Genomic DNA, 26,236 nt, shown 5'->3' with positions numbered 1-26,236 from the left:
CCTTTTTCTCATGCTAAGATTTATTATTTAACAAGTACTTTTGCTGTTAAATATGTGTGAAAATGATTGTATGTGGTCTTGAGTGAGCAAGATTCTGCGCACCATCAAGTTATATGCCTCGCTGAAGTCAAAAACCCTTACATTCACAGTAGAATTCTTATTAATCAAATACGTAAGTATACGAAAAATTGATGGCTGCTCTTTATAAACCCATCTTGACTAACACCAGCTACGTTATCTCCCTCCTCATCTTTGATAAACCCTGTAAAACGTCAGTGTTGTACCTGGCACTGTGGTGAGGTCACAGGCCCGTACTTACAAGGACTCTCCAACTGATTCTTTGACACATTGACATAATACCTCTTTGACTGTGGACTCTAAAACGTGCAGTCCGGTCAACTCCACGAATTTGTTATTGTTGTCCAGAGAACTCATCGTTTAATTCTTTCAAAACTTGTCTACTTTATCTGACATTCTGATTTTTAAATGATGGGTTTAAGAACTGTGTTAAACATTATCTCTAGTTACTGTTGACAGGGAAAAGATCTCATTACCATCATCATCATATACATGATGAGCTTTCTGCCTAAATACAGAATGAAACTGTTTATTGAATAATTCTGACATTTTTAGTTGTTATGTTTAACTCTGATGGCCACAGTTTTTTCCTCTGTATGTTTTCCTCATCTTTTTTGTAACCCATGTTTCTTTTAATTATCAATTATTCCTAATTATCACGAAAGGTTTCAGTTTAATTTCAATTCCCTAACGCATTGTTCTTGTAACTGGTTTTGAATTCATTAAGTGTTTGTTCTTAAGGAGCCAAAATATGTATATTTCTCTTTTGGACTTCACATTTAGCACGTGAAAATTAAATAGTCTAGCAATCTGTAGTCATGTAGTCTGCGCTTTATTACTTCCGTGGCGCAGTGAATGATCATCTGCCTACCTATGGGGTCGTTTTTAGGAGACTAATTTATACTTAGAACTTTCATTGTTTCAGAAAGAATTTCACAGAGTGTAGGCAAGCAGAGAAATATCTTCAAAGTAACCAAGATTTTTCTCAAAGGAGTGGAGCAGAGTTTATTGAAGATCAAAAAAATTCAAATCTATTAAAAGTGACTCGATGTGATAGAAATCTACTAGAGAATTACATGAAAGCGGTAGGAGAAACTTCTGAAACGTGTAAGATAAAGCTGAAAAATAAGCTGAACGTCCAGCTCCCATTTCTTTTCCACCTCGGTGATATCACCCTGCCCGACACAAGCTGGGTTGCCTCGCACATGGGGCTGGAAGCCTTGTATGGTAAATCCTTGTTCCCCCTTTGATTCCTCCGTGCCTTATCGGAAAATAGATGCAGACACACGACTCTGCAGCACACAAGGCAGCGATATTTGTTAAAATATTGAGTGCTCCTGTGGCACACACAAACCACTCATTTCTTGTTAATACGGCAACAGCAGAAAGTCTCCAGAGGGTTGTCCAACCTTATAACGAGGGGCCTCTGTTATGCGCAGTTCTGCAGCCTCAGAAGTGGCCGTGGATCCGGCCCCTGCTGTGAAATTTGGCTGCCGCCTGAGGCCCTGTGGAAATCGCGTTTCTTGCTATGCCCAGCCACGTGCAGGACCCCTTGCTGAGAAAAGCAAGGAAATTTGCTGAACTGCGTTCATCTATTTCTCTCCCTCACCGCCTGAGAGATAGAAAAGGATCTGCAGGGCAGTGTTTCCTTCATAATTTTTTCTTCTGAAGAGGGGAGTAGGAGGGACGTCAAATATTCCTGAGGATGTGCTGATTGCGAAAGTTGGTAAAGAACTTAATTTCCGGAGGACAGTCGTACACCAGCAATTAGAGCAGAAACTACAAACTCAGCAACTACCAACACGTTGAAAAGAGGGTGGAAGGAAGCCTTGAACATTCTCTTCTCAAGAGGTTCCAAGATGAGTGTCGGAGAAAAAAAAGAAAGGTGTTATGTGACCCATCCCTGTTCTTGTTATGATGTGCCAAAAGCAATGAAAGACTAATAGTCACATGCCTTTTTTTTTATTTTAGGCATCTAATCTCACCTAATTGATGTCTGCTCCCTTATTTTTCACCTGGGAGATGAGTTCCAAGGGCCAGTGAAATGTAAGGGACCAAATTCTGAAGAACAGGCTGTCGAATTACGTGTTTAAAACTACAAAATAATTACCATGCACAAAATACTGTGCAGGAAATGGTATTTCATATGCTGTGGTGCCAAAGTGTTTAGAAAACAACAAGCAAAGGAGAAAAGTTACTAGCTTCCCCCCAAAGTGTACAATTGAAGGGCTTGAGCTCAACTACAAGGCATGTTCAGTGTTTGTTGGGGTCAGAGCCTGAGATAACAGTAACCCTGGAATGAAAGAAAGAGTACGTTAGACGAGTATAAATGGAAACTGCTCTTGAGAACACAATTGATGGGGAGGAAAAAGGCAATTTTATTTACTCTGTGTTCTTTTTCTTATTCTAATGTTTCCTGTTAAAATCCTGCGAAGAGCTTGTCTGGCATAAATAATATGTGTGTTTAAGTTAATAGAGCTGTCATAGCATATAATGAGTTGAACTGGTCAAAAGAAAGATAAAACATTGCTGATAACGCTAATAGCGATGTTTTAATAAGCTTGGGCGCGCAGGCAAAGATGTGCTTTTTTTTTATTCTTTATTTATTCAGTTCTGCTGCAGAATTAGGGAAAAGCAAACACCAAGGTGGACTGGGGAGAGCATTACAGGAGTCTATAGCTGGGGAGAGCGTTACATGGGTCTATAGCTGGGGAGGGATCCTTCACAAATGAGAAAACTTACCCTGCCGTGGTGGGAGAAAAGAAGGCGCTGCGCTACGTAAATACACATTAAAGAGATGTGAGCCCAGAGCGATTCCAAATGGACTGGAGGGAGAGGATCCCAGGAAGCCAATGCCAAAGTCAAGGATTCCTTTCGCAGTCGTTCGACCAGGAGGAGTGTCGTAGGGCTGTTATAAAGAAACAGAATCAAGGGGAAAAAAAAGAAATTTAAGATGTAGCTCCTACCAGAAAGTAGAAGATAAGAGTAATGTAATAAGGGGAACTAAGAAAGGGAAGGATTTTAGTTTTATAATTATTATTTTTATATATATTTAGACATGTATTTAACACAAATGTCGACTAGTGTCTCTCTCTCTCTCTATATATATATACACACACACGCAGGTGCAGTATAGATGCTTTCAATGCAAATGTTTTGTTTCTTTTGAGGAATAATGATGAAGCATAAAAAACTTCGTAAACCATAAAATATTACATTTGCAGATTGGTCCATTACAGTACGTATATATACCTCCATATATGCTATTATGGATCTTTTAAGCAGAATGTTATGTTCTCGATGTATTTCGCAAACGTAGCTGATGACCTGGTTCCAGGTGGTTGAGTGGTCACATTTGTGGGAATCCCATCGGATTCCGTGTCACGCTTTTTTGCAATAAGGAGCTCCTAGGAATCGTTTTGCTCCTGCCAGCCGGCTGGGGGCGCAACAAAAAGCGAGGTGCAATTGGTTTCACATGCTATGCGCTCACTAATTTGGGTGGAATGATAAGAACACAGAAGCAAACCGCTTTCGAAAACCGCGATATTTCCAGGTTCGTATGAGATGATAAAATATTTATTTTATTTTTTTCTTTTTTTACTGTCATTGTTTCAAATCAAATGGTGGTGTGAAATCATTACTTAAAGTCAAGACACTGTCAACAACAAGATTAGCTTTTGTTCTGAGGCAGGAGAAGAAACGTACAGGACTTAAATTAAAAGGTTTTATATGGTGATTCCGAACTGGTGAGGCAAACAATAGGTAGATACAGACAGTGCAACTAATACAGAAGAGTCAAGTGCCTCAAAATTGAGCTTAAAAAGGAAAAAAACCCTACTCCAGTTGGCAATTGCATGAAAAGTTGGAAAAAACACTTCAAATATTGCTGGAATCCAGTAATTTTAGAGTATATTTATACAGTTAATATGCAGTATTCTGGGTTTTTTTAACTCCCTAGAGTCTCCTTCATTTAGACCACATGAACAAAACCCCAAAACCTTCTTCATTAGCACTCAAAACAGCACATTTCATCACCCCAATTGTCAGCTTGGCTGCAATACGTGGATTATATTTTCCTTTTTCATAATGAAGTGTTATGGATGAATATTGACTTACAAATACCACTACGCCATTTCCAAATATAGTAAGCTGGTTTTTTTTCCCCCTTGTCATTTAATACCTATTATTATAATGCTTGCTATTGCTTAGCTATTTTTAAACTGGCGTATAAAATCATTTACTGCCGCCTTTCTCAGTGAGTTTTGACCATCTCGAGTGAACGGTGTGCCGGGAAGTTCAGTCCCACCGCATAATACAGCAGGTGAAGGGCACCACGTCACTGCGAACCCCTCCTTTTCACGGTGTTTCAGTTCAAACCGTAGAGAGAAACAAAGAACATTCTAGGTAATGGTATAGTCTGATGGTACGTTTTTTATTGGTGACTTTGGGAGTAAATTGCGGTGTGGGAAAAGCAGCTGAAAACACGGATAAAAGTCGAATGCAGGATTATTGTAGACCCTGTCAAAATAAATGGGGGACTATTTTTTAGTATGTAATTAAATGTCAAGATTTGTGAGTTAATGGAATTTCTGTAGTCACATCAAGGTCAGACGAGCAATTACTGTTTATGAATTATCTGAAATCTTGTATAGCCTCTTCTAGCCAGTCTTACAGCATCTGTTTATATTAGACATCTTTGCCATTTCTGATGTTTCTCCCCCATAGTTTCTGTTAACAGCAATGTGGTGCATTTTGTCAATTCTGTAGTTGTTTGCAAAACCTTCCTTTATTTCACTGAAGAGCTTGCAATTAGCCCACTTCTCCCTATTGAGAAGCATCTTTGTAATAACAGCTTTCCTGGCAGAGCTTTTGTTAGGCAGATTTTAAAATCAAGAGTCTACAAAGGTTGGGGAAAAATCCAATCATAGAAAAGTTCAGCAAATCCCTTTCAAGGTCGTATCAGTTAAGATTACATAGATTTTCCACTTCGGCAAACATTCGAGTTTAGCGTTTTTAGGGACGGATTCGGGGTGCTAGAAGGAATAAAATAAACCGGTTCTAAATGAAATTGTTTGCTAAACTCAAAGAAAAGCCCGGGCTCTTCCCCCCCCCCCCCCCCCCGGCTCCTGTCTTTAGTGGGGTTACCTTTCTCCCCCGTGTGTAGCCTCTTTGAAGTCGTTCACAGCCTTTGCTGTGACAGCCGCTGGCTGTGGGAAGGATCAGGCTATAGCAAGGATCTCCACAGCATAATCCGCCCGGTCGCTGTTGGTCACCCATCCAGCTGCACGCAGCAGCTTAATAGTCAAAGGGCATGGTAATTCCCTCCTTCTGCCTTTTCTTTCTTCCGAGGCAAAATCTTCACCTGGTGTTTTGGATTGCCGCGTTCTAATTATGACGGCTGCCATCGTCAGCCCTGTGGGTGACGCTAGAAATTCTCTGAGCCAAGAGCTAATACCCCAGCTTGTTAAGCGACCATGTCAGCCTGATTTTAGGGCCCATTTTGCAGTTCACCGCAGGCCTATCGAAAAGCATCAGGAGTCTCCGTCTAGCGGGACAGGCTCATTGTCTTTCTAAATGTCTCCTTCTGATAAGCAGATCCAAATATGGTTCATTCACTGTGGATTTGAAGGCACAGTGGGGAACTTGGCTCACATAGTGGATACAACAAAATGCTTAATATTTTCACTTGGTATAGAGCTAAAGAACCCAATTTTCAATTCCGGGATAAAAACGTTTACACCCTGACTATGATCAAGAGTTTGAAATTTAAATCAGAAGTCTTCGAAAGCTATTCTAACTCTCAAAGGAGCAGGCTTTCCCATACTTAGTACAAAGAAGAAAATCCCGGGTTTGTATCGGAGTTGGAGTCACACAGAATTCACACGATGACCAGAAATGTCCTTTGTTGCCTAAAGATAGTGTAGGAAATTTTTCTCTGAATAATTTTGTGTGAAGTGTGCGGTTCTAGTGGCTGGGGGGTTGCTAACAGCGCTATGAATGCTGCAGTCTGATCTGCCTTGCAAACTTTATTTGTTTTTAAATAAGTGCTACAAATGCTTTGCCGCTGTATATATTTCTTTTTAATGATTTGGCTGACCCAAGCTCTGGCAATAGAAGGCAATGAATATCTTTCAGTCGCAGGAAATGAGAATTTTACAAAAAGTGTACTAATGCGGCTCTCTATATTTAACTGCCTCTCTGATCTGCAAACTATTATTTTTTCTAGATAGAAGCGGGGCTAAGTTTTCTCTGACTACACAGGCATTCTGTCATCAGAATTAATAGGAATTATAAACATGTATTAAGAATAAAGTGTGTTTTCCATTTCGTGCTAATAACCGTATTTGAGACCGTATTAAAACCTGGCTGCGTAGAAATGCTACGGCTTAGTTCATCTAAGAATCAGCAAAGACAGACGGGAAACAAACAGCTGGCCTTTCCCGGAGCATAAATCCACAATTATAATATTAACTCAACACCGTTTTTGTTCTCGAAGAAGAAAATCAGTTACTTACCAATGAGGTATGTAAAAGTGCTTATCTTGCAGAACTATCAGTTTGAACCAGTATGCATACGGGATGAGCTAATTTAAGAACTCCCCAGGAAATGAGAGTGGCTCTTTTATTATCAACATCCATTTCCTAAATACTGTGTTGCTTTTGGCTTATATTCCATTGACCTACAATAATGATGCTGGAGACTTATTTCATCTCTTTGTAAGTTGGCAAACCGGCAGCCATGCCTATCTGGAAGCTTACTTGTGGAGATAACGAAGCAGCCCACTTTATTGCAGAAAAATCTAGTATTTTGTAGCCTGTGTTCCCTTTAGTGATTGTGCTTTCATGCGTAAAGTGCTATTGGAAAACTTTTTCCCCCTTATAAATTCTCGAAGGATTTATAGGAAGAGGGTATTTCCAATATACGTGATAATTGTGCTTTGGCTAACGTGTATATTTTTTCATTTTTGAAGTGTAGATTCCCTACTGTAACCAAGAAACTGTGGCAAGCCTTTGTTTGTGGCTGCACAAGACCAAAAAAACCACCCAAAGATACAGACTTGGGATCACATCTCACAAAATTTCTCTCTCTCTCTAAATATTAAATTTAACCGAACGGGCAGAATTTCCATTCTCCTTATTTTCCCTCCACTTTTTCTCTACTATGTCTGGGGTATGTTAACGGGGTATAAAAACCCGAGACAAACCTGAGTGGAGGATGGGGCAAAGGCTGTGCAAGTTCGCGTGGAACTACAAGAGATAAAATAGCGGGCGGTGTGGCCTTAAAAAAATTAAGGTATGGGTAGATGTTTAAAATTACCCAAACAGGACAGGATCATTCAGAAAGAACATAACATGAGATATTTTGTGGGAGTGAAAAGACAGGAATAGGCTTAGGATTCGCTCCCGTTGCAGTGGCATAGAGCTGCTCATGGAGAATTGTATTAAATTGGGTCTGCTGGTGTGGGTGGTGAACCTTCGGCTTATTTGAATTACATTGACTCTGGTCTAGACGGGGCCCAACAGAGCGTAAACTTGAGCCCAACATCTTTTTCCCTTCTTCATTATCCTAAAACATAAAACATCTCTCCTACTTATGAAAATGTCTTCCATCGCTGCAAGTATTTTTAGATTGGGGTTAGGAATGAACACAGCCAATTCTGAAGTGAATCGGACAAAATACTTCCGCATTGATATCACAAGGGTCGAGCGAATGAATTCATGAAAACTTCACGAAAGCTTCACAGAGGAGTCCTTCATCCCCAGTCAGTTAGCGTGCCGTTAAAAAGAGCAAAACCCCCCAAGGATTATAAATCACCTTTTTTCTTAACGTATACAAAGTCTTAAAACCTGCGTGAGCAAGTCTAGTATTTTTCCATCTGACTTTATGTGAAATCTCAGTTACGATTTCAGTACTCGCGGTCCGGTCTGCGTGCTGTCAATCAAAGTAGCCTGTTTGGACTTTGTTATCTCCCTTCATTCTTTCCAGCAGGCTGCAGGCTGCTTTCAGGTCTCGGAAGATATAAGCCTTTCCTTGAAAAGTAACCAAGAGCTTAGCAATGAATAGTACTGCTGCCTCAATTCCTTCCATTATAAAGTCCTGCCTAATGCTTTTCACTTTACTTTTCCTTTCCTTTGTAGCGCTGAGATCTGGGAAAATTAAGATCTGTGGTACTCCATATTCAAGCATATATTTGAGACTTGCAGCTTGCAGCATTCTCGCATGATCTCTGCTATTAGCGAATGTAAAAACAGTTTCTACCCATCTCCCTCTTCCTATTTGCTGAACTAATAGATCAGTGGGAGAAATTTTCCATGCATAATGTGAAGAAATAGCAGCTTAGCTCAAGGATTTTTTGGTTTACCATAGGTTGGGGGAGAGGATGAGAATCTAGAAATTTTGTAATTTTTTCTTTACGACTTTCTGCCTGGACTTATGTCTCCCAGAATCGTATTATCCTCTTTCTGGTGAAGGCGCTGGCAAAGAGCTGTTAATTTCTTCTATAATCTGATTCTGATGAGATAGACAGCAAAATGCATGGATGACTGTAGAGAAGTAATATAAGCATTGTGCAGGAAAACTTGGGAGAAAACCACAAGCACGAAGCACTCATTTGGGTACTGGTCAGTCACAGAAAACTCCCTGTTACGTTAGATTGTAACCGTAGGGTTAATAAGGAGGTATCAAAGGAGATACTGGAGATCGCCATCATAAATGCGAGTCCTAAGCGTAGTATTTGTACAACTGGAGTATCAGAGGGTACAATAGCACTTTGCAGTACAGCCTGCTTTCTTGCAAAATACATAGCTAGCACTGAAGAATCAATTTTAGTAAAAAACTAATTTTTTTGTACTATGTGCGTGAGCTCAGTCTCTGTCTGATTCTGCTTGGGCCTCCAAAACTATCTCGTTTGTGCCACTCATAAAATCATAGAGTGGTTTAGGTTGGAAGGGACCTTGAAGATCATCTAGTTCCAAACCCCCTGGCCTTGCTTCTTGTTGCAGAGCGATCTCACAGCACAGGAACCGGATATCTTTTGGTTAAAACAAAATTTGAAGATGGGATTCCAGCAGTATACCTAATCTGCTCCAATCCCTAGACGTTTCTTCTGCGGGACCAAGGCTAAAGATAGTCCATAGCGCAGTCTGAAAGGCGTAGCGCGGATGGATGTGGTCTCAGTACCCACGGCTGAGCTTTACAAATCTACTCTTAGGGGATCGCACTGGTATGAAGACATAGCCACAGTTTCTTCTCTTTCATGTAATTTTATTTACCTATATTGGTAACTTGGTAACTGTCTTTATAATTATAAATCAGAGGGAATCTGGAAGAAAGTAGAAGTGCCCTTGATGGGTCTCTTGGCACCCAACCGTATTGGGAAGAATTCTGAAGAAACACATCTCAGCCCTTTTCTCTGTTTTTATCCTTTTGTATTGATAAACGCTCTTCCCAGCTGAGAAGAAATTGTTGTAGCTCTGATTTTTAAGTCAGAGATGCGTCAGCAACTTTCCTGAACTTTTTTAGCCAATGAATGTTTTGTCCCTAATTCCTAAAACTGGCATTTCATTTTCAATGTTCATATATATGTAACAACTAACATTTCAAAAGGATTTAGAATAGTGTGAGATATATTAAATGCAGTCAGAAAGGACCAAAAAAAAAAAAAATTGGTTCTTTCCAATCATAATGAAGCCTGTAAAAAAAGCAGCTCATCAAAGATGTAAATGTAGCTGCGTTACCAAGTTCTCGTTTTCTGAGTAGCAGCAATTAAATAAACTTGAAACTGGTGACTGTAATCCTCAAGGTTGGATCTGATTAATAAAGCAAGTGATAGCCTGCTGGTTCTGAAGTAAAAAGCTGAGTAAATACATGTTGCCATTTCCAGCAATAAAGTAATAAGCAGTTTAGAGTAAACGTGATTGGCACAAAATAATGTTAGAAATAACGTCAAATACACTCATGAAACAATGTCAGATACACTCATGAAACAGCTATTGATGTCAAATTTGCAAAATAGGATGGCTTTCCAACAAATATATCCGCAGTTTAGATCAGAGTTAGGGTGACAGATATGGTAACAAATTATTCATGGCAAATTTAAATTATGTCCTAACTAGTGCCGCAGTAGCGATATTTATTTAATCAAAGCATGATCACTGTTTGACAATTACTTTTTAAAACTTCCCCAAAATCAAATAGATAATATTTGTACAATTGTAATAGCTGAGCTGTGCAAGCAATTGGAAAGCTAACGCAGCTGTCCAAGGGAGGGAAGAACCTGGAAGAATTTGGCATATCAAACCATTGCAGTACAGCAGCTAACTAAACAAAGCCCTTACTGTTCAAAGGAACTGCCTGCATGCAAGCAGAGATTGATATTTGATATCTCAAACCTGAAAATTAGCTTACAAGTTACAGTGAAGCTGGTAGCTGCTGCAATTGCATGGGATAGTTAAACCAGGTAGTTTCCTTTCCAGTACGGCACGTTTCTGGAAGTGCTTAGACTCTTAAGAGTATAACAATGGCCACAGCGGATCAGGCAGTAGTTCCATTTAGCCTAGGAGTCTGTCACTAAGAGTGGCCGTGCGTGGAAACACCGGGAAGAAGAGCTATGCAGGCATGTGATTCTTCCCCTAATATTGTCCCAGTTGCCAAATGGTTTAAGCTTAGAATCATACAGAGACAGATACGGTTGTGTGCATTTAGGTATTCGTGGGTCTTCTGTCTCTCTCTTCCAGTCTCTCCTCGAGCTCATGTAGACTTTGCATATGTATAGCCTTCCCTAGCAAGGACTTCCACAAGCATCCTCTCATTTTGTTTGGAACGTACCTTCTATTTTCTTTACTGGTCCCCAGTTCTTGTATTGTAAGAGACGACCGGTCCCTATCCACCATCTCAATGCTTCTTTTGATGTTGTAGTCTTCTGAAATCCACACAACTGCATCTTTTAACAGATGGATGGGAGACATGGAGGGAGACCTTAACAGGGAGACCTTATAGCAGCCTTTCAGTACCTAAAGGGGGCCTATAGGAGAGATGGGGAGGGACTCTGGATCAGGGAGTGGAGCGATACAACGAGGGGTAATGGTTTTACACTGAAAGAGGGGAGATTTAGATGAGATATTAGGAAGACATTCTTTGCTGTGAGGGTGGTGAGCCCCTGGCCCAGGTTGCCCAGAGAAGCTGTGGCTGCCCCATCCCTGGAGGGGTTCAAGGCCAGGTTGGACGGGGCTTGGAGCAACCTGGTCTGGTGGGAGGTGTCCCTGCCCAGGGCAGCGGGGAGGAACGAGGTTATCTTTAAGGTCCCTTCCAGCTATTCTGTGATTCTAAGCCATCTATTCATGTAACCATCAGAATCTTTATTTACCTGGCACAGACATCAGGATTACACGTAGGTCTGCAGTTCCTCAGATTTCTCCTCTCCTCCCCCATGTCCTCTGGGGGGAGGCAGATTTAAGAGATTTTATTCCATCACTAATAGCACAGGCGTTTCACCTCTGGGTTCTCTTAGAAGCACTGAGTGAATACCATCTGGCCCCAGGTGTTTATTGCCTTCCACTATTGTCAGTGTTTTCTGTAGTAAATTCTACAGTCTCAGTGATGTCAGATCCTCTGATGCTTCTCTGTCATAGAGGGGTTAGCAAGGGGTTGTTCCCGGTTTCTTCCACAATGAATGCAGGGAATTCATTTAATTTCTCGGGAATGCCCTTAGGTTCTCTGACACTCCTCTTGTCCCCTCCTCATCAACTGGCACTGCAGAATCTCTGTCATGTGTCTTTCTCCTGATACATTTCAGGGAATATTTACTAATATTACTTATTTCTTCTACTAGTTGCTCCTCGGGCTCCCTTTTTAGACCGTTTGGCTATGCTTTCACATTTACTCTGCCAGAGCTCATTGTTCTTTCTATTTTCTTCATTTTAATATGATCTCAAGTATTTGGAGGGTACGTCCTTCTTTGTCGTAACCTCCTTAACCCTTCTTTGATTGGTAATATGCACCTGGTTTGGTTTTTTCCAATATGTTATCTTTAAATAATTTCCATCCTATAATTTCCGTACTGTCTGTAAAGATTTACTTCTCTCAGTTGCCCTCTGTAGCTTCTTTTCAGTAAGTGTCCTCATATTTATTCTTGAAAAGCCTGGCAAACATGGTTCCTGAAATCTTCAAGATTAAGAAGGATAGTGTTTCACAGTGGGAAGCATATATCGGACATATTGCTGCATCATTTTCCATAATTTATGCTGGCTGGGGTTATAATGACAATGTTATTTTTATTTTTCAATTCTCCAACAGGAGAAGTATATCAGCATGTATACCAGAAGGAAATTATTAAACATTTCCTACCGAAAAAAAATATTCCCTGTTTTCTGACCTTGGTTAGAAAGTTTTAAAGTTTGATCTGGTACTTCAGTAAAAGATCCCTGGCAACAGGAAAATATCAGAGTTGCTAGTGCAGGCTGTTGTCGAACAAAGAAAGCATTTCAGTTTTCCAGGTGAGATGTTTTAGTTTTAATAGTGTATACATGCTGTCTGGACACCAGGGCAGCCATTCCTTCCTTGGTTTTTAAATTATGGCACGAACATCTCTCATCGATTGCAATTTTACAGCCATTTCAGAGCTGGGCTTTGGCCCCATGGCTTCCCTGTGCCTGTACAATTGAGGCGAATAGCTTCTGTGATGGGTACTATTACGGTCATTGCGTTCCTATGAGGTGGACCTAAGTGTCTCCTGAAGCTGGACGAGATGCATAAATGTCTGTGGTCCTCTGGCTGTCACTGGGGGATTTCTGTGAACTCCCAAGGTGTAAAGAACGTGCTGTTTTCATGCAGGCTATGAAAACATACCATTTTTTGAAAGATTGCCTATTTGCCCCACTGCCGTATGGTTACTACTTAATTTCCAGAAGCAGGCTATGTAAAGAGAAGCTTTGCATCAGACTTCCTGAGTTTATGTCATTAAATAATCATCCTCTGATTGTTTGAAGTCAAGAGCTAAGTGCCTTTTTCCACTGTTACAGTTTCTTAGGCGTGATTCTTCGATTGGTGCTTTTTGCCTGCAAAATTGAAATCCATGGAGTGTACTTCTGTGGCTGCAGCATACCTCTTCTGTGTGATTTACCGCCTTATGTATTTAACAGATCTCACATACTTAAACTGTATATTGATACGTAGAATTTTGGGGAACTGAAAGTTGGAGAAACCTGTTTCACAGCAACCACTTCGGCTTCTGCTGCTCCAAGTAGTCTTGGCACAACAGTATAAAAATCTTATTCACTAATAGCTCTCTCAGTATGATTTTACAAACTCTAGGCAGTTCTTTTCCTGACTTTTTCGGTTTTGTTGTCCATTGTTTTCTGCTTAGAGGTGTTCCACATAGACATTGGTACTTCCAGAATTCATGATATAAGCTATGAAAAACGAAGAGTGGTTTGTCATGAGCAGCGCAGCCCTTGCTAGTGCTTCACAATGTATCATGAAAAGGCAGGTCCCCAGTCGAGCTCTTCTGATACCTCTGCATCTGCGTGTGCTTTTGGCCACTGCCAAAGGCAAAATAATTGGCTAGAAGAACTTGTGGTGCGGCCTTGCTCGTGAAACGTCAGGACAAAATGTAAAATTTAAGCATACAAAATTCTAGCAGCTAGAATGCTTAAGTCAGCTGTCTAAACTGATGGCCTAAGAAACATAAAAACCTAGGCCATTCAGGCACAAATTCCTCCTTGGCCAATAGGGGAATCTCTGTTACACAAGCCTGAAATTTGCTGGAAAGTAGTTTTTGTTGTGCTGCCTATGTGTTCCACTTTTAATTCCCCGTTCCTACGCAGTAGAATATAAGCCCATGCAGTCATAAACGCTCCCAGTTCCTTCGGCCAGAGCAGATTATATATTGTGCCTATTTCAGCTTTATTTAATTCTGTTTGGAAAGTGCAGAATTTACTTCTAGTCTAAATATGAAATACTTAACTGCTAACAAACATACTCCTGTTCAAGATGAAGGTAGTTGTTCCTCTTTGAGAGTCTTCAGTGAACCAAACGGAGGTAAAATCCTGCTTAAAGTTCCCATTTTGAGCTTGTTGGGATCTATCGTTTGCGTTCCTAACTCTAGTAAGGGATCTTCCGCTTCCTTTCTAGGCAATTTAATAAAGCTCTTTATCTCCAAATTCTCCTTTATTCTCCAAATTAAACTCATCTGTGCCTGCAAAAGCAGGTGGGGAAATGAATATTCTGAACTATAATTACTCTACATAAACTCCCTAAAGACTCGCTGTTGATAGGTTACCTGTTCCAGTAGGGAGAAACAGTAAGATGTCTGTGGTGTTCCCTTTTTTTATACATTTACTTTGTTCTGAGCAATCTGTTTTATTTAATCATGTTGCTTTCTTGGCCTCACTGCTGTCCCGTGGGTTGCAAAAGTCTGCCTTTTACCAATTCCTTCAAGATCTGAATGTTGTGATGTCATTCTCATGAAGGAAATTTTTAATCTATTTTTTTTATTTATGCGTAATGGCGGATCTAATGAAACAGTGTGTGTATTTCCAGGTTTTTATTTATTGTTTTTCTCCAGATATTGCTTTACTGAAAATAATTATGTCAGCCTAATAAGTCAAGGAAACCCAGAAGCTAATAATTAACTTCTCAAGGGCAGACATTGAAGGATAACGGTGCTCTACCTGCGCTCGGAATTCAGATATCTTTTTTCCAACTGTCAGGCAATTTGTCCACAGTTTTCTTCCCAACCAATTCATTTTTACATAAACTAAACTTCATGATCTAGATGAATAGTTCTGCAAAACTCGCTGGTCTTAATCCAGAAAACAAATTAAAACAAACAAACAAACAAACAAACAATCGTGTGATTTCTCACTTGGAGCTGCTGAACAGTTTTCAAACTGCATTGATACAAAAGTGGGTGTAGCTAAAAAAGAACTTCTGCAGCTTTTAAAAAAGAGTCTCGGTTGGTCTTAGCAGCTCAGAACTTTGCACTACAGTGCTACACATTTTCTCAGGGTTTTCCCCCATCCAGCCACCTTGATCTTTAGGCCACGTGTCCTCCGTCTTCAGCTGTCCTTCTGTCCCTCTCTTTGAAGACCAGACCATAGGCTTTTTTTAACGAAGTATGAAATTCTCCCTTAATCACTCAAAAAAGGGTACTGGGAATTTACAAATGCAACAACTGTGGTGAGGCTCATTTTTTCACTTTGCTTTCTTAATTCCTATCAACTCTATTAATGTTAATTGAAAGAGCAGGAATTCCCTTCTTTCACACGCACAAATTTTTGCACTTCCCTCTCCATGAAGACGATTATTTGCGACTCTCTGAACAGACCTCACCATTTTGAGCGGCTTTCCATACACTGCATTTTCTAGGTCACTGAGACCTCATTAGATATTTCAGAGCTGTGATTGCGGATTCCTAATACTTGTAAGCCTGAAGAAAGTATTCCCTCCAAACGCTGAGAAACAATCTTTAAGCTTCATTCAAATGGCATGTAGTTTGTCATCATTTTTCATTACACGTCAGTTTATCTCTAAATCTGGGGGGGGGCAAAAGTTTAGCCAGAACGTTTATGGCTTTAATAAAGTATAAAATCCTCAGATTATGACATTTTCAGAAGGATTCAGACCAGAGTTCTGCAACTCAAAGTGAGTATAGTCTTACAATCTACATTAAAATTTTACTTTGAGGTATTTTATTACTTTATAATACCCTCTCTTAGGTTAGTTTCAGTAAATTGCATTAATACTGAGCGCACGTTTGGCAGTCAGCTTTCAGTCAAACACATTAGCTTATTATTCCAAGTTATAAACACATTTCAGGATATATAGCAATTTATACTTCTCTGGTCGCCAAAAATATGCTGGTTTGAATATGCTGTAATTTATGGGGGGGGGATTTCCTCCATGGCTGCGTCTGCTGAACGTTAAGTTGAGAATATAGATGATCTGGATTGGTATAGTCCCTATATACTTGAAACTACACCGTGTAAAAAAAAAAATTCTGTATTCAGACTCTAATCAAAGATGAAAAGGATGAAACAAGCAGTCCCCGTAGCCATTCAATAGAGCTGGCTATTGTATGTTCAAGAATGGCACCAGGAACCCCCATGGGGAAGTGACAGGACGAGATTAGGAAACGTTTGTGACTAACAGGATACAAAGAGCGCTCTTTCACTTTCTAATGTAAACAGGTTCAAATTAGCCATAGTATAGCATTTCCCCTGGGAGCCACCTAAATATTTTAACAAGAGAGTTATAGAAAGAGGACAAAAAAAAAAAAAAAAATCTACCGTGACTTCTAGTCTCCAACCACAGGTGAAAAATTGATTACGGTTCTCTTGGTTTCAGAGGTTTGTAGATAACAATTTCTGTTTCTAAGTTTCAGCATGCCACTGAGAATGTAAGCTGTTGCAATAGGCACTTAGGTTTTAGAGGCAGTTCGTAGTAACGCCAAGGTTGTGTCTCTTCGTAGCACTGACTTTCATACACTTAAATGTAGAACAGATTATATTTATTTATACTACCTCCTATCATTGAAGAACAGAACTGAACTATAATGTCATTGCCAATTGTTCTCAATCCGTTTTGATGCATAGTTGTTTTTCGGATTGTATAACCTGATGGTGTTTTGGAAAGCAAGCAGTGCTGATTCACAGCAGTATTTAAAGCATAGTGCAGAATCATCAACTGTAATTGAACTCATCAGAATGCTGACTAACTTAATTCAAAAGTTCCCATACAATTATATGAATTAAAATATATGTAAATTTGTATTTATAGATAAGATTTAAGTTCTACATATGGACAAGGCAATTTCTCTGTTTCCGGAGTTCTTTTAGGCAAGCTTGTGTTTGGAAATGCATTGACTGTTCAAAGCATCTGATCACCCCGTGGCGATTTGTAGCAAAGTGCGTTGTGATGAGCACTTGATATCACTTGCAAATTGATCTTTGTCATCAGAAGGAGTGCTGGCTATTCTGGAGGTGGGGGAACATAGCCACAACTCCGGATGCACACGTCTTTGAGCTTAGGAGAAGCTGGGATCAGATCCAAGCTCTGGGTCCGCGGGTCTTATATGAATATAAAAAGCACAGATTGCGTAGTACAGAAACAACGCTCTTGTAAACACAAATGGAAATCTCTATGAATCTCATCTTGGTTACACACAAGGGGGGTGTATTCTCCACTGAAGTCTAATGGGATGTGCATCGAGGGGAGAATAATATGCGCCATTGCCTTGTTCACTAACAGGTGAAGGGTAATACAGATGAAATTGGAGAACTAATGGGCAAGGCAGTTCCCATTAGCATATACAAGGCAATTCGAAATTTTGCAGCAAAGTAAAGGCAAAGTAGTGGCATAAACCAAGGAAAGATTAAGCCTAAGACCTGCTGTCGATGCGATGAAAACAACTTGACATTTGAGTCTTTCAAGTGCTGGTTTATCACATGAGTGGCTCAAATGATTACTTTCTCTATAGAATCTGACAATGAGAGAACCTGAAGGACCCACGCACCGTATCAGATACGGTGCAAAAGAAACATTGAACTGTATGAATTTGGAGACACAGTGTGCAGTTGTTGTTGTTTTGCACATTTCTAGCCAATGACTGAAGGAAGCCACCTGGCTAAAGGAGTAGGAGTCTTGTTTTTTGCCAAAAGATAGATTGATCGATCAATAGATCTTTAAAACCCCAATCAATTCCAGGCTTACGTCAATGATTTTTTGCTGTTGTGAGTTCCAACATACAGACACGCTTCCTTTTCTTCCCATTCCGATGTAAAGCGTTTTTCCATTCCTCCATAGACATTCAAGGACAAATCGCTCTTAAATGTGGCAATTCAAATACGTACCATATGATGTTTTAAATGTGTTTCTGAAACTTTTTAATATTGTGAACGGATCTTTGATATCTGCCATCTGGAGAAACACGTATTTTTATCTGTGTTCTCTTTAAAAAAACGTTGCTTTTTGTTCCGAAACTGACGGTCAAAGATAATTAGGCTCCAAAATCAAAACACCTCAAAAGATATTTGTAGGAATATTAAGAATATATTATATACTGCTATAAATGTGAAATAGATATATGTATAAGACCAATTTTATTACCTCTAGTGAATAGCTCCAGAAGACAGAAGACCCTTAATCTAATTCTAATTGGTTCACAATATAGCTGTGGGAAATCAGCTATCTGTCCTTTGTTTATTAGAAATAAGAGAATAATACCTGCGTAGGGATTTTAGTATTCACTGGTATCAATTAAATGCTGTGAAGTCTTTTCTCCTACCAAAAAAAAAAAAAAAAAAGTAAGATACGTAATCATCTGGTTTATATTTGCCTTCTAATAATTCATTATATTGTCAAAAGATCTTTTCTGGAGGTAACAAGAAGAAATGAAAAGTTCCTTGGTTGGACTGAAATGTTTATGTGTTATTACTTAGTGTACTCATTGTAGCGCTACTGAGACTCTGTGGAAGTGCATGACAGCTGTTTACATTATCTAAAATATCTGTCGGTACACTGGAAAATCATAATTAACACAATTCCTTGAAACTGATTAGTCAACATGATCGCTAAGGCTGTGAATCTTTTGACTTTAGGAGATCCGTTCTATAACTGCACCTCTGCGTGCATTGTCAGAATGGTGATAAATTCTTCCGTACAGTGACTTTTCGAAAAAAAGTAACGATTTAAACTGGGTTTTATTTGAGTACATCTTACTAGATTACCATTAAAATACTTTTCATTGAAATATAAAGGATATTAAGAAAAAAAAAAAGAAGAAGCAAATCTCAATCCCGATTTAAACAAACGTGAGTTTCATTAAAATTTTTAGCAGTACAACTGACTTTGGAAAACCACTGGTGCTTAAGCTGCAGTGAACAAATTCTTGAAACAAAAACTCGCTAAAAATTTAATTTCGTCTTTTAATATTTGTAATTACTATTTCAGTTATTAATCTCTTAGCTAGAAAAAATACTTTTCTTGCTCTTGGCATGAAGTTATATTGGTGTGTTTTAATTATTTGGGGTTATTTTTGTGCTGTATTGAAATTTTAGGCAGCGAAAGATAGGTTGGATTAGATTTAGGTTAACAGGAAGGATTGTATTCTATATTCTACACTCCTGTTAGCAGCCAGAAATATTACTGGGAAATAATGCTGTAGAGGGAAGCCTGAACAATTATTTTGCTGTGTAATACAGAGCTGGAAGTGATAAAAAAATCAGTGTTCCAGGATAAGCTTTCAGAGGCACTGAAACTCCCAAAATATATTTCTTTTTTTTCTAAGCATTGTGGCAGTCCCGTTATTGCTGTGCCTTCGGAGAACAATATATTCACAGGTGCGTGCACCTATTCTTTTGCGCTCTGCCCATTTGGTCAAACCACTTTCTTCACAGAAACTAATGACGGGGCAGGTACGATAGTTCCTGATTATCAATTCATGCTGAGAAGGAACGGTAGATCTTTTTAGACCTGTTTGATTTTGGCTGCCTGTTTGCAGCACCTGTCCACTTTTGCTAGTAGTAGTACAAACAGTAGTAAGCCTAATAATACTAATAATATTTATACTAATACTAATAATACTAATAAGCCTAATAGCGCGGTGAGCAGGACTGGGGCGGTGACCGTCCCCCTGTACTTAGCGCTGGTGAGGCCCCACCTCGAGGGCTGTGGCCACTTTTGGGCCCCTCACCACAAAAAAGACATTGAGGGGCTGGAGCGTGTCCAGAGAAGGGCAACGGAGCTGGTGAGGGGTCTGGAGCACAAGTCTGGTGAGGAGCGGCTGAGGGAGCTGGGGGTGTTCAGCCTGGAGAAGAGGAGGCTGAGGGGAGACCTTCTCGCTCTCTGCAGCTCCCTGAAAGGAGGGGGTAGCCAGGGGGAGGTTGGTCTCTTCTCCCAAGGAACAGGTGATAGGACAAGAGGAAACAGCCTCAAGTTGCATCAGGGGAGGTTTAGGATGGAGATTAGGAAAAATGTCTTCACTGAAAGGGTTGTCAAGCATTGGAACATGCTGCCCAGGGACATGGTGGAGTCTCCATCCCTGGAGGTATTTAAAAGACGGGTAGATGTGGTACTGAGGGACATGGGGTAGTGGTGGACTTGGCAGTGTTTGGTTAATGGTTGGACTTGATCTGAAAGATCTCTTCCAACCAAAACAATTCCATAAGTCTATGATTCTAAGCCTGCTGTGCCTAAAGCCAAATTCAACTTGCACAAAGTAGAAACAGGTTTTAATCACGATACCTCATGAAGGCTACATTGGAGAGGATCCTCTTTAACTTCAGTGAAGGTTTTTCTAGTATTGCTGGGCTGACACCACTCCTAAGCTGGCTGCAGTATACAAATTTTCCAGTATTTCTTTTAATGGAAGTCGAAATAGTGGGCCCAGCCAGGGTGAGCAGAGTGGGGCCGCTGGTGGTGAGCACTGAGCAGGGGAAGGTGGTGGAGCCACTCGGGCAGGTCCCTCGGCACCAGGACAATCGAGGAGGCGGTGTGGGGCAAGGTCCATTCCTGGGGCAGGAGTATTTCCTCTCAGCCATGGGACCGGGTCCTCCCCTCTCAGCATAATCTGCCTGTAAAGCTAGTTTTCTTTCCATATTGTTCCGTTCCGAAACTGGAAGCACCTTCTTTGTCAAAGAAAATATGACAATGCAAGGAAGAAGTAAAGAAAATGTACATGTATTTATTAATAGACATAGTGTTTTGATCTTCCTTCCTATACGATGTGTTCCGGGCTGCAAAATTATATCAAAATTGTGTTTGTTGTGCTTCTATTCCAGTGACACTATGAACAAATTTAACCGCATGACCCATGTTTTCTCTGAATTTTTTGGTTTCTTAAAACCACTGTCACTCCCGATGTCTGGAATGTATGCATGGTGGCAAATATAATCCTGTCTGCAGTCAGAGAAGTTGTATCCATGGATAAATTAGCCCACAGGTTTTCACAGCATGTTAGTAAAGGAGCACAAATCTTCTTTAACAAAGGTAAACACAGCACACTTCTTATAGTGAAGATAAATATGAAGATGCTTTAATTCAAAATAAATTGTTTTAAAAACACCTTCAAGACAACATTGTCAGAATTTTACAAACTTGGGCTTGGGTTCTGAAGTGACACCGATAATGACAGCTTTTAATGGGCAAAAATTGCGCAGAGACCTGTCTCAATGCATAACATTGTAGGACGGCAGCTATAATAATTTTTAAATCGTATAATCATACTGTGCTTATACAAAGTACTTTCACAGGTTTTCTTTAGATAACCTCTCTTGCCGTCTAAAGACGGACAGGCGCAGACCCCATTGGGTGGCCAGATTTTTCGCTTCCTGCCATTAAGCCCAGTCCCCTGCTATCACGAGCATCCATGTCACATAATCCCTTTCATCAGGACAGAAAGCGAGTCACAGATCCCTAATTCCAAGGTCAGTTCTGCTCCAGCACCATCCTCGATTAGAACAGCCAGGGGTAAAAGTGCTCTAATTCATACCTTTTTACGGGGGCTCCGGAGAGGTTAGCCAGCGCAGCCCACTGTGGCCAACCCCTGCGGAACCACTTCTAGGAACCCAACACGCTGCACCGTGCAGATTGAAATGGGCTTCACACAACGACAGCTTCCTCTTTGCTCTCTCGTAAAAGGCAAACTGTGATTCTAGCAAAGGGAAGGGGAGATACTCTAAGAAAACACTCGTGTTCTTCATTACTGGCTTATCTGAAGCGAATGGTGGACGAGAGGCTCAACATGAGCCGTCAGTGTGCGCTAGCAGCCCAGAAAGCCAATCATATCCTGGGCTGCATCAGGAGAAGGGTGGCCAGCAGGTCGAGGGAGGTGATTCTCCCCCTCTACTCCACTCTCGTGAGACCCCGCATGGAATACTGCGTCCAGGTCTGGAGCCCCTACTACAAGAAAGATATGGACGTGCTGGAAAGTGTCCAGAGAAGGGCCACGAGGGTGATCAGAGGGCTGGAGCACCTCTCCTATGAGGACAGACTGAGTGAGTTGGGGTTATTCAGTCTGGAGAAAAGAAGGCTCTGAGGACACCTTATAGTGGCCTACCAGTATCTTAAGGGGGCCTACAAGAAAGCTGGGGAGGGACTTTTTAGGCTGTTGGGTAATGGTAGGACTAGAGGGAATGGATTAAAACCAGAGGTGGGACGATTCAGATTGGACGTTAGGAAGGAGTTCTTCACCATGAGGGTGGTGAGACACTGGCCCAGGTTGCCCAGAGAGGTGGTGGAAGCGCCATCCCTGGAGTTGTTCAAGGCCAGGCTGGACGGGGCTCTGAGCAACCTGATCTAGTGGGAGGTGTCCCTGCCCAGGGCAGGGGGCTTGGAACTGGATGATCTTTAAGGTCCCTTCCAACCCTAACAATTCTATGATTCTATGAATGTGAAACGGGTTGAACTCTTGATAGGTTCGGAAGGTGTAACAATCACCTGCACTTCATTTGGAGGAACTCAGGAGGTTTTGTTTGCATTATCTTGGTTCCTGCAGTATGGAATCCATATTTTTTTTCTCTTTTAATTTTTAAAAATGTGTTACGTAAACCTATTATATGAAATAGAATTTATGGAAATATTTGTCAGAAAGAATTAGAACTATCTGTGTGATGCCAGCCCCGTTCCTCTGATACCAGAGGGCTCACCCTTTTGCTGCTAGTGGTCATCCACACGTATAGTGTGGAGACCTGAGTGCACTCTGTTTAAGAATGTAACATATATAATTCGGTAAGATGCACCCTGCTTTCGTTTGCTTAGTGTAAGGTTGAATGATTAAGGAATGTCAAAGACGTTGGAGACCTGCACTTCATATTTCCCAATATGAATTTCTGTTGGGAGTTTCTGAGCAGGTAGTGTGGAAACTCACGAAAACAAACCAATGTGTGAACCATATAAATCTGTGAAGTGGTGATACCAAACTGGAAGGGGTTTCTTGACATGAGCATATACTCTGTAAATAGAATTTAGCATATTTGTGTCTGACGGGTTTTTTTTTTAAATGGCTGTTAGAAAATTTCTTGCACTTGATGTTCCCAAAAAAATGGGGTTTAAAAAAATAATTTACGTGAAACAGTAACAGTATTTTATACAGATAGTCACATAGAAAATACTACTCTACTACTAAAATCATAGAATCATTTAGGTTGGAAAAGACCTTTAAGATCATATCGCCTGTTCCTTGGGAGAAGAGACTGACCCCCCCTGGCTACCCCCTCCTTCCAGGGAGCTGCAGAGAGTGAGAAGGTCTCCCCTCAACCTCCTCTTCTCCAGGCTGAACACCCCCAGCTCCCTCAGCCGCTCCTCACCAGACTTGTGCTCCAGACCCCTCACCAGCTCCGTTGCCCTTCTCTGGACACGCTCCAGCACCTCAGTGTCTCTTTTGTGGTGAAGGGCCCAAAAGTGGGCACAGCCCTCGAGGTGGGGCCTCACCAGTGCCGAGTACAGGGGGATGATCACTTCCCTAGTCCTGCTGGCTGCACTGTTCCTGATACAGGCCAGGATGCTGTTGGCCTTCTTGGCCACCTGGGCACACTGCTGGCTCATATTCAGCCGGCTGTCCACCAACACCCCCAGGTTTTTTTCCACCAGGCAGCTCTCCAGCCACTCTGCCCCAATCCTGTAGCGCTGCATGGGGTTGTTGTGACCCAAGTGCAGGAGCCAGCACTTGGCCTTGTTGAACCTCACACAATTGGCCTCGGTCCATCAATCCAGCCCCCTCTGCAAAGCCTTCCTACCCTCAAGAAAATCAACACTCCCACCCAACTTGGTGTCATCTGCAAATTTACTGAGGGTGCACTCGATCCCCTCATACAGATCCAGATTCTAATTTTCTCCCTGCATTACCTCACAACATCCTTGTAGTCCTCCTGAGTTGCCTGCCCCTTCTCCCAAAGGTCGTAAACTCTCTTTTTTCCCCTGGAGTTCCAGCCATAGCTCTCTGTTCATCCAGGCTGGTCTTTTTCCCTGCCGACTCATCTTTTGGCCCATAGGAACTGCCAGCTCCTGTGCCTTTAAGATTTCCTTCTTGAGGAATGTCCAGCCTTCCTGGACTCCTTTGTCCTTCAGGACTGCCTCCCAAGGGACTCTGTCAACCAGTCTCCTAAGCAGGCCAAAGTCTTCTCTCTGTAAGTCAAGGTAGTGGTCCTGTTGACTCCTCTCCTTACTTCTGTGAGAATCAAAAACTCTATAATTTCATGATCACTATGTCCACAACAGCCTCCAACCATCATATCACCCACAAGTCCTTCTCCATTCCTAAACAACAGATCCAGTGGAGTTCCTTCCCTAGTTGGCTCACTCACCAGCTGTGTCAGGAAAATTCTCTTCCACACATTCCAGGAACCTCCTGGACCGTTTCTCTCTGCTGTATTGTATTTCCAGCAGAGGTCTGGTAAGTTGAATTCTCCCAAGAGAATAAGGGCTAGCAATTGTGAGACTTCTCCCACCCGCTTATAGAATATTTCGCCTACCTCTTCAACCTGGTTGGGTCACCTATAGCAGACTCCCACCATGATATCTGCCTTGTTGGCTTTCCCCTTGATTCTTACCCATAAACACTCGACACTATGGTTACCGTCATCAAACGCTGCCAAACAAACTGAGCTACCCCACCACCTCTTCTTCCTTGCCTATCCTTTCTGAAGAGGGATAAAATATATATAAAATTTATACATACACACAAGGAGACACTGAACAGACACAACAAATTCATTATATTCTTTAGCTGTGTTAAACTCATGCCACTGTGATTTTTTGTGAGAGCCAAGAAGGGAAAGAAACTTTCTTTGCTAGACTGAAAGGCTGTTCTGGGGACGTATATGTTCTTTCAGATATTTTAGTCTTTTCGAATCCTAGATCTTCATTTTTCCTTCACCTTTGCCATTTCAGTGCAGGAGATGGCATAAGCTTTCACAGTGCAATGGAAGCTCCAAATAGTTCGAAGAGACATATAATCCTACCAAAGCCAGTTCTATAGGACTTTATATAAAGTATTGTATATTATTATTATTATTATGTAGTTATGTGTATAATATATGAACATGTTATGCCAATTAGTTACTTTTGGGTGTGGGGGGGTGGTTTATGTGCTTTAAGATTCCAGAATTTCTGTACTGAGAACTGAAAAATTGGTAAAATTTTATTTTGGTCAGTTCTTAAAACATAGTTAAACTTACCTGTAAAGGGGATCTACAGCTACATATTTTCAATAAACATTAAGTGAGGTTTGTTCGTTTGAAAACTATATAAAGGGCATGTGTTTTCCCCCTCCCCCCCCCAAAAAAAAATATTTTAGGATGTTACAAATGCTTATGCTGAACGGAAAGCATTGAAAACTAAAATAGCTGCATCGTTGAAAAAGTTCTTTACATGTTAAGATCAGAACTCAAAGTGGGAAACTAACGTCATCAAATCATACTCACATAATGCAGTAAAAATCAGGTAACGGGGTGGGACTTTTTTTCATTCCTTCCCCTTAAATTCTGATTTAGTTAGTTTAAAAGAAATGCTTTCATACTGAGCGAGTCTTGAGTGTTATTGCTTTAAAATGTTAAGAAAGTAGAAACAGTTGTATCTTCATTATACAGAATTCTTTTCGTCAAAGATTATTTTCCAAACAATAAAAGGCCCAGGCGTCAGCTCTTTGTTATTTTATTAATCGTTTGGCAAGTGAAGTCAATATTTTCATTTTTTACATTAATTAGTAGAAGGAGATGTTTTCAAAGAAGGAGCTGATTGTAAATCATCCCTAAAATAGAATATAATGGAAAATGGGAAAGGGAAGAGAAAGAATATGCAAATTTGAAATAGCCTTCTTTAAATTGTTACACAATGTGTTTTTCTTCAATCAATGTAAATGTTAAACAATATTGTATAATGACACTCTGCAAAATGATCACAGCAATAACAGAATCAGAGAGATTAGTGTTTTGAATGTGTGAAACCCTTAGGAAAGCTGATAAATAGAAAACCAGAAAACAGTTATCACAAATTAAAAATACAAGACAGAAACTTGAACAAGATTCAAAGGTCAATTTAAAGCATATTTTTAAGGAGCTCTTTATCACATTCCTCATCCCACACAAAGGGAATTCACTTGCAGGTTCTTTTTCTAATGCTTCACACATATTTCTGAATCCTAGTAGAAATGCCATAGTCTGGT

General features: G+C 40.7%; 1 protein-coding gene across 19 annotated transcripts in view; it reads left to right on the top strand.

Annotated features, from left to right (window-relative positions):
• TENM3 (teneurin transmembrane protein 3) overlaps window positions 1-26,236 on the top strand; it is a 1,409,904-nt gene that overhangs the window by 793,644 nt on the left and 590,024 nt on the right. The window lies entirely within an intron of this gene.

This window comes from Chroicocephalus ridibundus, chromosome 5, assembly GCF_963924245.1.
Source record: "Chroicocephalus ridibundus chromosome 5, bChrRid1.1, whole genome shotgun sequence".
NCBI classification, from domain to species: domain Eukaryota; kingdom Metazoa; phylum Chordata; class Aves; order Charadriiformes; family Laridae; genus Chroicocephalus; species Chroicocephalus ridibundus.
This window is presented reverse-complemented; position numbering and strand designations above follow the sequence as displayed.